Here is an 11978-nt window from a genome sequence, read left to right as displayed (position 1 = left end):
GCATGTTTCATTTGAATATTTGTGGTGTGTGTGTGTGTGTGTGTGTGTGTGTGTGTATGTGTGTTTGTCTAAGAAAGAGAGGTTTCCAATTTGAGGAGTGAGAATCATGAGAGGGATTCAAGGAAGAAAAGGAATGGGGGAATATATATAATATATATATATATATATATATATATATATATATATATATATATATATTATATATATTCTTACATACTTCTTTTTAAATTTCTCCTTTGAAAATTTAATATATGCATGCAAAGAAATATGAACATATCAAAATCAACATGCCACAGAATCCACTTCAATCCAACATGAACCAGTGGAAACAAAGATGAGATTCTAAGACAATTGTTTCAGTGAGAGATAAAAAAAGCATAACTTAACTCTACAAATGTAAAATACTCAAAGTCAGAGCCTTATGGATACAGAAGTGGTCGCCTGCAGTCGACTATTGGCCTGAGCACAGGGAACACAATGGAGGGGTTAGGAGGACTAAAGGAGACTCCCCAGAGCTCCTGCCTCATCACCCCAACATTCCACTATGCTGGGGTATCAAGCCATCACACAACCAAGGACCTCCCCTACCACTAATGCCAGATAAGGTCATCCTCTGCTACATATGCAGCTGGAGACATGGGTCCCTCCATGTGTATTCTCTGGTTAGTGGTTTAGACCCTGGGAGCTCTGGGGAGTCTGGTTGGTTGATATTGTTGTTCTTCATATGGAGTTGCAAACCTCTTCAGCTCCTTTAGTACTTCTACCTCCAGTGATTATTTTGTTTCCCCTTCTAAATAGGATTGAAACATCCACACTTTGGTCTTCCTTCTTCTTGAGCTTCAAAAATAAACATTTTTTAAAAGTACATAAAAACTACAGGTCTGTTTCTGGTACTTAGTAGTTATCTTCCATAAAATTAAAATCACATCATGGTCAAATTGTTAACTGGTTATTTAACCTATACTGAAGTTTCTTTATTATATATGTAGGCTATATATAGGAAATTGTTTTCAGAAAATCATCATACCTGAAATATTTTGTTAGATCCCATACCAATTTATCAGGAAAATGGGCAAATGGAAATAAGATCAAGAATGAGACTTCACTATGTTTATTATTATTTCTACCTGTCTTTTTACATCTCTTACTTTGTTGAATTAAATAACATAATCAAATATCACAACTGGAATTCATTGTAAATTTTGTATCATCTCCATTAGTAAGAATACTGGAGTAAACACCAGTATTAAGCTACATAGTTAAAGCAGTTTATGTTGGCTTAAATTCCAAACGCCCAACCACATAATTTTGAGCACCATCAGGAAAGGAGACAGGAAGAAAGAAGATTTAACAATAGAAATCACACAGTAGAGTGTTCCATGCCAGGCTGTGGGGCACATGCTTTTAATTCCAGCACTTGGGTGGCAGAGGCAGGCAGATTTCTGAGTTCAAGGTCAGACTGGTCTACAAAGTGAGTTCCAGGAAAGCCAGGGCTATACAGAGAAACCCTGTCTCGAAAAAACAACAACAACAACAAAACAAAACAAACAAACAAAAAAAATCCACAGTGACTTTAGAAAACACAATTACATTAAAAACCAAAAACTCAGGAAGCTTTCTTCCTGCTAAAATGTTTAATGTTTTTGTGAGATAAGTAGGGAGACCTAGATAAAAAGTAAATAACTACAAGCCCAGGAGCTGCACAAAATGCAGTGATTTACTAAATACTACAAGAAAACGGATGATCATACATTTGAGAAAGCAATGCATTTTGGGAAGAGCTCCTGGGCACAGCCTATGCCAAATACCAGTAACTACTTTAAATAACAACCAGGAAGGAAACTGAGAAATGGATCTAAATGGGATAGAGTGAAGTGGAGGTACCAGGCCCAAGGGCCTTCTGCTCTCTTTTATTAGTAGTAGTATTTTTATGAAATGCTTCCAATAAGATAAAATGATGCCTACAAGTCCATACATGAAAACAAACTGCAGGATATTTGACAGTCCCAGCAAGAGAATTTGAGAGATACTTGTATTTGCTTAGCATCTGATTTTAAACATCTTAACATCCTCATCCTTGGTATTGTCAGTCTTAAAAGGACAGTTTTCCTTAAACAGAACTATGAAGTAGTAACTCAGGCAGATAAGGTAGAAAGTTATGGTGGTCAGCAATATTTCCCAAACACAAACAAAGCATGACTTATTTTTTGTATTATATCAGAAAAATAATAAAAAATCTTCAAAGATGATCAAAGTACCAATTTTTATAATATTATGTATGTGCATATCTATATCTATATAATAGAAGAGAGGTAATTTTATTAGAAGTGTTCATTGTGTGCAAAAATTACTATATATTATAATATGTGATTCATCTATTGCCACTTGAAAGTAGCAATGGTCTCTAATATATTTCACTGAATGGGTGTAGATAGCCTTACATTTTGTGCTCATCAACTTAACTTTTCATAGAAGGTCATGTAGAACAAGTGTTTCCTAAAAAGCATTGGAGAGTCACTTCAGAGTCATATATGATCTGAATGTGTGGTAATGGTAGACAGTCCTAATGGTAGTTCTTCTTTGCCATCTAATAAATTCATGTTCCAAATGACAGATGCATTCTTAAATATAACTTGTATCTCCAAACTTCCTACTAGATAAACCTAGTGCATTGTCAGTTCTGTTCTCTTGGACTTGATGAGAAGGTAAGAAATAGGGAATCTACACATTGACAAGCAGTAAGGCTGGACATTAGTAAATGCATATTCATTAAATACATGATTAAATTCCAAATCAGAATTTAATGGACATCTCTTGTATACCAGGTACTTTACTGATTAAAATAGTATTTTTTTAAGAATAATTGCTGTTCTTATTTAATGACATTTCTTATGATTAAAGAAATGAACATAAAGCGTGTAACATTGCTTGATGTGTTATAAATTATTTATGAATCCATGTCAGAACACAATTAAAAAGTAATCATAGAGCTCAGGTGTGAAGAAGCTTACAGTACTCAAGCAGAAAATAAGCATGGGGAACAATCGTTAATTCCAAGCAGGACATCTTAGATATGATTTTTTAAAAGTCATAGAAGGTCTGGAGTAATGATTGGTGTACTCCCACAGAAAGAATTTCGAGGAGGTATCAAAAGCCAGCGCAAGAAAGTCAACAGAAAGATTCTAAGTGGATAGTCACCTCTAAGCTTGTTTATGGCTAGTTTTCCTCTTCAGGGAGAAAGACAACTGTAAACACATACTACTTTCTTCATTTACAGGTAGGTCATATTTCATGTTTTATTAACTTATTTAAATCATAGATTAAGCAGTCAATAGAAATATCTAACTAAAAATAAAGTACTATTAACTAAGAATATTGTCTCTAAACATTAACAATTTTAAAGTATTTATCTAGGATATTCAATAAGAATTTGGTAAACACAAGATTTAGAAATTCCTTTGTCCCAGAGATAATAGAAAATATATGTATCATTTTAATCTTCAAAAGTGCATTTGCTTCCCTATTATTCTTTCCAGAAATTAACTCTTACAGGTTTGTATCATTAAGTCCATGTGCTCCTACGATATAGTATAAAAGCATTTGATAGCAAGCAATAAACAATCCTACCATATTGAAAATATACTAAATAACTTAAGCTGGATAAGAAAAGACTTCAGAATTTTAGCTACTATGTTTTCATATCAAAATAAGTCTGAGTTTCACTGGAAAAAACAATCAGTTTTCAAACATTATTTTAGAAAATAAACAAAAGAACAAAAGAAACAAAATGAACAAATAAAAAATATAAAAATCCATTGGAGGGGAACTTTCTAATTGATGATCAATGAAACAAATGTCTTAAGTGCTACAAGAAGTTCCTGGACAATTTTTCAGATACATAACTTAACATCTTTATGTTGAACTTGTAGATAACTGTTGTAGTTTGATTTAGATTGCTGTAATAAACACCATAACCAAAAACAACCTGGTATGGACCAGCTATTTCATCTTACTGCTCATTCTACTTCATGAAGGGAAGCAGGACAAGAACTCAAGGAGGCATGAACTGAAGCAGAGGAGGAATGCTTCTTTCTGTCTTTCTCAGCTACCTCATATCATGAAGGATCATATGCCAGGGGTGACATACCTCCCTTAGTGGATTGGGCTCTCCTACATCAATAATTAATCAGGAAAACACCATATAAAATCACCTATTGGCAATATGATATAGTAGGCAATCCCTCAAAAGGTTCCCTCTACACAGAATACTCTATATTATTTCCATTTGATAAAAAACCTAACCAGCACACATATTTTCATTATATACTCCAATACTGAAACTCATTGAGAGAAGGAAAATGCACAGCTGACATTGTAAGAGGCTGAATGTGACAAACATGGTTATCACACTAAAATCTATTTTTGCTAATTAAATTTTGTGTGGTCTACCTGAATTTTACAACCAGAAATACCTAGATATATCCAACAACCCTGGAAAGTGAATGGAATCATTTAAACAACCACCATGATCCCGAAACAAAAGAGGGAACCCCATGAATGAGCATAAATGTCCAGTGAAGTAATATTTGCCATTGGGTTCACATCATAAATATTCAATACCCATATCTAAAAGAACGTGTTAATTGACCACATATACATTTTATTTCCTTTTGCTTACGTGCACATCTCTGACAAATAGCGCTGCTCTTCAAGAGGGCTTTGTGATTGTTTATTTATGCGTATCTGAGTTCTGCGTGTATAAACCCACGTGTGTGCTATGGGATGTGCCTGTGTGCACAAGTGGATGCCTGAACAGGATATCAGGTGCCTTTTTTTTTTAATCAGTTATCACATTTAGGTATTTATCATTTCTTCAGACAATGTATTTCCCTGAAGCACGCGGGCTTACATTTGCTGGCCAGCCGAGAAGCCAGTGAGACTAAGTGATTTTTGGGTTTCTGCCCCCATCAAACCTGGGGTTATGGTTGTGTGTGGGGTACCTGGCCTTGTTACATGGTAACTGGGATAAAGACTCAAATCCTCCTGAAGGTACAGCCAGGCTTTTAATCATTGAGACAAGTCTCCAATCACAGGATTGCATGATTTTTTTTATCACATCCACCTGTACCTTTCTGTTAGTTTCATGTTGAGACACATTTATTTAGGTTATTCTATTGAATTTATGTGTTCTTTTGCTATATTTCTTTTGTAATAATACATTATTAAATACTGTACATTGATTTCAAAATTATTGCTTTTATTTTTTGAGAGTATAAATCACTTCATTTCTCTTCTTTACTTTTGTCACTCTAAACCCTTCCATCTCTCTCTCTCTCTCTCTCTCTCTCTCTTTCACACACACACACACACACACACTCTCAATCATTTTATTCATTTACATTTCAAATGATATCCCCCTTCCTAGTTTTCCTTCCACAAACTCCCCTTACCCCCCCTCTCCACTCCCCTTTGCCTCTATGAGGGTGCTCCTCCACCCAATCACCCACTCCTGCCTCACAGCTGTAGCATTCCCCTATGCTGGCACATCGAGTCTCCACAGGCCAACTGTCTCCCCTTCCATTGATGTCAGATTAAGCCATCCTGTGTTACATATGTAACTAGAGCCATAGATCCTTCTATGAATACTCTTTGGCTGGTGGTTTATTCCCTGGGAGGTCAGGGTTGTTGAGTTAGTTGATATTGTTCTTCCTAGGATGTTACAGTCCCCTTCAGCACCTTCAGTACTTGCCCAAGCTCTTCTTTATTTTAACATGTAAATGAAATGAATGTATTTTAAACATATATATTTGAAGTTGGAATGGCATTTATAATAAGATCAAGTGAAAGATGATATTAATCATAAGATCAAATGTTGTATAACAAATAAATAGCAATAATCTGCTTTTGTAAAATTCTATTTTATTGGATATTTTATTTATGAACATTTCAAATTTTATCCCCTTTCCCAGTTTCTCCTCTGCTAACCCTTATCCCATCCCCCCATCCTGCTTCTATGAGGGTGTTCCCTCACCCACCTACCCACTCCACCTCACCACCCAAGTATTCCTCTACACTGGGGCATCAAGCCATTACAGGACCAAGAGCCTTGCCTCCCATTGATACCATATAAGGCCATCCTCTGCCACTTATGCAGCTAGAGTCATAAGTCCCTCCCACCATGTGTTTCCTTTGGTGGTTTAGTTCGAGGGAGCTCTGGGGGTACTGGTTTGTTCATATTGTTGCTCCTCCTACGGGGCTGCAAACCCCTTCAGCTCCTTGGTCCTTTCTCCAGTTCCTTTACTGGGGACCCTATGCACTGTCCAATTGATGGCTGTGAGCATCTATTTCTGTATTTCAGGCACTGCCAGAGCCTCTCAGGAGACAGCTGTATCAGGTTTCTGTCAGCAAGCTCTTGTTGGCATCCACAATAGTGTCTGGGTTTGTAACGCCTGTATATGGGATGGATCCCCACGTGGCAGTCTCTGGATGGCATTTCCTTCAGTCTCTGCTCCACACACTGTCCCATAATTCCTTTAGACAGGGGCAAATTTGGATCAAAAATTTGGAGATGAGTGGGTGGCCCCTTCCACCTTCCAGGAGTCTTGTCTAACCTCTGGTTATGGTCTCTACAGCTTCTCCTTCCATTTTGTTGGGTATTTAAGCTAAGGTCATCCCTGCTGGGTCCTGGGAGCCTCTTGATTTCTTGGCATCCGGAACTTTCTGTTCACTACTTGGGTCCCTGGGCTCAGTCTGATGGTTTGCTGTGAGTATCTGCATCTGTCTTATACAGGTTCTGACAGAGCCTCTCAGGGTACAGCCATACCAGGCTCCTGTCAGCAATGCCTTCTTGGCATCAGCAATAGTGTCTTGTTTTGGTATCTGCAGATGGGATGGATCCCTAGATGGGACAGTCTCTCGATGGCTTTTCCTTCAGTCTCTGCTCCATTTTTTGTCCCTACATTTTCTTTAGAAGGAACAATTTTTGGTTAAAAAATTTGAGATGGATGGGTGGCTCCATCCTTCAACTGTGGGCTGTGCCTATCTACTTGATGTGGTCTTTACAAGTTTTATCTCTCTTTTGCTGGATATTTCAGCTAAGGTTATTCCTGTTGGGTGCTGGGAGCCTCTTACTTCCCTGGCATCTGGGGCTTTCTAGTGGTTGGCCCCAGTTCCCCATTTTCCACTGCTACATATTTCTATTCAATTTCCTGAACCTCTGTACTTCTCTCTTATTGCTTCCCATACCTGATCCTGCACCCATTTTCTTCTGTCGTCTTTTCCTTTAAGGTACCTCCCTCCCTCTACCTTTTGTGAGGGGACCTTTTGTGTCCCCTCTTCTATGTAGGACTGAAGCACCTACACTTTGGTCTTCCTTCTTCTTAAGCTTCATATTGTTTGTGGGTTTTATTTAATGGCTGAGAAGCACCTAAAGAAATATTGAACATCTTTAGTCATCAGAGAAATGCAAGTCAAAACGACCCTGAGATTCCACCTCACACCAGTCAGAATGGCTAAAATCAAAAATCTCAGGTGACAGCAGATGCTGGTGAGGATGTGGAGAAAGAGGAACACTCCTCCATTGATGGTGGGATTCCAAGCTGGTACAACCACTCTGGAAATCAGTCTGGCGGTTCCTCAGACAAGTGGACATAGTTCTACCTAAGGACCTAGCTACAGCACTCCTGGACATATACCCAGAAGATGCTCCAACTTGTAATAAGGACACATGCTCTACTATGTTCATAGCAGCCATATGTATAATAGCCAGACATTGGAACAACCCATTTGTCCCTCAACAGAGGAATGGATACAGAAAATGTGGTACATTTACACAATGGAATGCTACTCAGCTATTAAAAACAATGATTTCATGAAATTCACAGGCAAATGGATGAATATAGAAAATATAATCCTGAGTGAGGTAACTCAGTCACAGAAGACCACACATGGTATGTACTCACTGATAAATGGGTATTAGGCAAAGAATGTGGAATACCCAGGATACATCTCATGGACCACATGAAGCTCAAGAGGAAGGTAAAATAAAGAATGGATGCTTCACTCTTACTTAGAAGGAAGAACAAAATAATCAAGCGAAGTAGAGGGTGGGAGGGAAAAGAAGAGTGGGAGGGCATAAAATGGGAAGAATCATGTATGGGAGGAGATGAGGAGATGTACAGAGGGTCAGGAAATTGAACAGTGGTTTGTAGCAATGGGGGATGGGGAACTGGGGATAGCAACCAGAAAGTCCCAGATAACAAAAAAAGCCAGAGCCTCCCCAGACCCCACTGGGATGATATTAGCTGAAATAACCCATAAAGTGGAGGGCGAACCTGTTGAGACAATATCCAGAGGTTAGGCATGTCCCCCTACAGTTGAGGGATAGGTCCACTCACCCATCTCCAAAATTTTAACCCAGAATTGCTCCTGTCTAATAGAAATACAGCAACAAAGAGTGGAGCATAGACTTAAGGAAAGGCCATCCAGAGACTGCCTCACCTGGGGATCTATGCCAAATACAGACTCCAAACTCAGACACTATTGCTGATGCCCAGAATTGCTTGCTTACAGGAGCCTTATACAGCTGTCTCTTGAGAGTCTCTGCTGGATCCTGACCAATACAGATGTAGAAGCTCACAGCTAATCATTTGTCTGAGTACAGAAACTCCAATGGAGGAGTTAGGGGAAGGACTGAAGGAGCTGAAGGGGCCTTATCTGGCATCAATAGGAGGGGAGNCCCTTGGTCCTGTGATGGCTTGATGCCCCAGTGTAGAGGAATGCTAGGGTGGTGAGGTGGGAGTGGGTAGGTGGGTGGGGTAACACCTTCATAGGAGCAGGGTAAAGCGGGGTTGGATAGGGGGCTTGCAGAGGGGAAACTGTGAAAGGAGATAACATTTGAAGTGTAAATAAATAAAATAAATAAGATTAAAATTATAAAACAAGAAATAGATTTACATTTAAAAGTATTGACTCAGTAATCTTTTTATTAAGGATTGCGCAGTATCACATTGGTGATGAAATCTTAGTAAGTGTTAAAGGCAATGTGATGGGAAGAGACTGCAAGTGTAAATTATACTAGTATTATTGCTAATGCTTAAAATCAGTGTCTCCTTAAATCCAAAGTTCATATGCCATTTGGAGAAAAATAAATTATTAAATTATCTTGATTGTCAAGGCTGTTTAACTGGATAGCTGTAATACATTTCTGAATTGATATTTAGTAATTTTGTGTTGAGCCACTAAAAGGAACATTCCTCCATTGATAGAATGTAATGGTTTATTCAGTCTGTGAGACATGGCTTTCAGATATTGAAAGTTACACGACTAGGTACTTTCCATGATGCCTATGTTCTTACAACATCTTCTCTTTAAAAAAACTTGAGATTGCTGTGGTAGGTGAACATTCTGCAAATTTCAAGGACGCATGTCAGTAGCAAGGAATACAATTTGAAAGGCCATTGGTGGTACTGATTGTGAACTAGATAATGATAATTATAATTATCTACAAAGTACCCCCACTGTGTTTTAATACCCTAATAATATGCCACATACACATCCTTTAAGCTTACTGAAAAAATTCAAGTATCTCATTATTACCATGGTTATAGATCTGAAAAAAAGCATGAGGCTTAGAGGGCTTATGTAAATAGTTATTATCAAATAACTGCAAGGCATAGTTGTAGCATTATCAAAAGATATACCTGAATTTATCTATCTGTCTATCTATCTATCTATCTATCTATCATCTATCAATAAATCATCAGGTCAAAATTGCTAATAGTTATGTGACTAAGCTTTCCTGACATGCTTGCTGGGCTTAGGTATAGCATGGATTAATGCTGAATCATTGTGTCTCTGCGTCCCTTGAGAATTGTGTTAAACTTGAGGTGATCATAGAAAGGAATGCTTTCACAAATTGTATATGCATGGACTGCTTCACGCATAATGTTTTCACATGTAATAGAGCTATGGATTTCAGTTCTTCAAGATGAAAATATTCTAGGAACTAGTTGCATAACACTAGTACATCACTAAGCTTCATACCTAAAATGATTACAACTGTAAAGTTAATGATGTGTATATACAATTTAAAAATTACAAATTCTCACTTTACAAGATAAGAAGCTCAGGTAATGCTGGACCTGGTCCAAACCTGTAGAGAAGTATTTTGTGTCTGTATTATATGTGGCACCTGTCAATAATACATTGGATGTCCGATAGCTTAGGCAGGAAATAGCAGGTGAGGATTCTGGAACAGTGCCCATCAGGAGTTTTGCCCAGAAAGATGTGATGAGATAGATGCACAGAACCTGAACACAGGTAACAAGCCATGTGGCAGGGTACAGACTAGAATAAGTGAAATATTTTAAGTTATGATCTAGTCAGGGAAAAGCCTAGCTACATGGCCAAGGTATTTGTAAATATATTTTGATTCTGAGTCTCATTTCTGAGAGCATGAGGCTGGGAAGAAGAACCAGACCTAAGTTTTACACAATCCTGCCTCTTCCATAGCACACATATGGGTGTTTTCATAAGAGACCTCAATGAAGAAACCAACATTAATTTCAGAGGTCATCAGAACCTCTTGACCACACTTTTTCTCTGCCATGCCGTCTTTCCCACTAATAGCTGTATCCCACACACTCTTGCTGGTGAAGTGAGCAAAGTGTGCTGTTGCTTTGATGGTCCCCAGTGCCCCAGAAATTCCAGACTGTGATGATACCTTTGGCCTTGGCATCAATTTGTCTTAAGCTTCAAGATAATTTTATCTTAAAATACCTTCTGTGATGACACATGGAAGAGATTCCTCCTACTCTGACAGCTAAGAAGTGAGGAAGCTTTGAAACAGCTGCTCCATATCTAAGAGGCCGTCTTTTCGGCTCCACTGACGATGATGCTTTTTGAATTTGAGAAAACAAGAGGTAAAAGCTTTCCCACACAAGAAGTTGCTGTCAGTCCCTGCATTAAGGTGGCAGCTCTAAAGTCTGCCCGGAGAAGTCCCACTTCACTCTGAGTGCTGAGATCCAGCTTCTCTTTGGCTAGCTTCAGCCTACTTGGCTCACCAGAGGTGATCAGGATTTATGGGGCTTGCTATAGCTGCCAGCTCCCACTTCACTTTTCTTGAGGATACCATTGCCAACAGCTACTTGCCCAGGGAAGCAATGGAGAGCCATTACTTACACATAATCTGGTCTTTGAACCATAACCTCTGAAACACACAGTTAAACCAATAGAAATTAATGTCAGTGTCCATCTGCCATTTTCTTCTAATAGCTCACTGAGGTAGACTGACATGACTAGGCTATACTCCATGGCAACTTCCTCTGCCACAGTATTCTCCAATTTGCTTTGTGATTGATGCTAAAACAAGTGATTTCTGAGTTGCTCTGACCGTAATAGTTCACACAAAGTTTTATTGCATGACTAGTATGTCCACTTTTTTTGATGAGTATTTTGGTCGAATATCTTATATTAACTGAATCAATTTCTAGTTTATTTTGATTTTTGCCAACTGAACCTATCTAACACATAATTATTTTTGTGCTCTGATAAACCTGCATGGGGCATAATCTGGCCTTGAGTTTGGCTGTTCTCTACCTCATCAATTACTGGCCAGAGCTAGGTCAAGTCAGAACTCTTAGAAGGCCTCAGAACTTTTACATCACTAATACAACAAAAAAGCTCTATTTTTTGTTGTTGTTGTTCATGATAAAACATATTTTCAGGTGGCAGGGAGATGGCCCAGAGGTTAAAGTGATTGTAGTGAAGGCCAGACACAAATATGAATGCCTGTAATCCCACTGCCAGGAGCTGGCAACAGAGGGACACTGGAAGCTCACTATTCAGCTAGCCTGGCTGGATCAAAGAGCTCCAGACTGTAGAAACATATACATGCAGGCAACAGGTCCAATAGGCAGTATTCACATGTATCAAATATATAAATTACACTCTCTCTCTCTCTCTCTCTCTCTCTCTCT

Source organism: Mus pahari, chromosome 5 (genome assembly GCF_900095145.1).
Source record: "Mus pahari chromosome 5, PAHARI_EIJ_v1.1, whole genome shotgun sequence".
NCBI classification, from domain to species: Eukaryota; Metazoa; Chordata; class Mammalia; order Rodentia; family Muridae; genus Mus; species Mus pahari.
The sequence above is the reverse complement of the archived record's forward strand: the minus strand, read 5'-3'. Positions refer to the sequence as shown.